Below are 1073 nucleotides of genomic sequence, written 5' to 3'. Positions count from 1 at the left end.
CTTTCCAGTGGATCCCGAGGGGCACTCCAGTTTGCTATCTCGAGGGCATTGATATCTCTCCCGAGTAGGATCTTTCTCTGCTTCTTCTATGTATTTAGAAGAAGATTTTATATTGGAGCTCGGCGAGGCTCTCCCTAGCAGGTAGAGTGGTGGTGGCGAACCAGGTACTTCTAGCCACCATGTGGTACATCACTTTGTGTTGGGCCTTTTCTTTGGCATGCATTGGCCAGGTACAACAATTGATTTGGAACTTTTTATGGGCCGGAAGTGATGGGAGGCCAACTAGGGCATAGGTGCCATGACGAGTGATCATTCAGCCACATAGCAAAGGGGGGCTTGGCCTCATTGATCCTTATATTCAGAGTCGTGCCTTGCTGGGCAAGTTGATTATCAGAGGACTCCTTCCCAGTGGGTGAGCTCTAGAAGGATTTCTTATTGGCCCGGTTAGCCCGCACTTCGAGCCTAGGGGGCGTGGTTTTAGCCGAGCTTTTGAGGAAAGATTTGCAGGTCAGTTTACTTCGGGCTTGGGATCATCTTAGGCCAGCCCTCATAGATAGTACCAGTTGCCTCAGAGGAGCGGAATTGATAGCCTTTGGACTGGAATCCCGTGATCCGTTTACCCAGTGGCCACATGTTAGGGGCCTGACCACATGTATCTTGGGGAGCCTTGAGCATGGGACCAGCTAGGTCTCTTGGAGATTGGATTGCACACAGGTAGTTACCCCTGGAGGAACAGAAGAGAGGCTTGACAGGGATTCGGGGTCGAGATAGACTCAGCATCAACATTGACTCAGGAGTGGCCGATGCCTATTCCAGACCTGATCCCCCAGTCTAGCTAGGAGTGTTTACCAGATATGATATCCTCGTGGGTGGAAATCAATGGGAGGCAGATGAGGACAGTGGTTTGCTCACTTTTTCTATTGGTTCCTAGGGCAAACTAGAGGGATCAGATCTTCGCTTGGAGGATTTCAGAGGCTGCACCTTGCAGAGGGTGAGGGTGATCGGTTTTCGGGCACGAGAATGGCACATAGATCTAGCACCGGCCAAGGTGGCCAGGGAGAGACTATGGCGGC

This window comes from Cibotium barometz, chromosome 23, assembly GCF_041138505.1.
Source record: "Cibotium barometz isolate CiBa-2024 chromosome 23, ASM4113850v1, whole genome shotgun sequence".
NCBI lineage: Eukaryota > Viridiplantae > Streptophyta > Polypodiopsida > Cyatheales > Cibotiaceae > Cibotium > Cibotium barometz.
Note: the sequence above shows the minus strand (reverse complement) of the source record.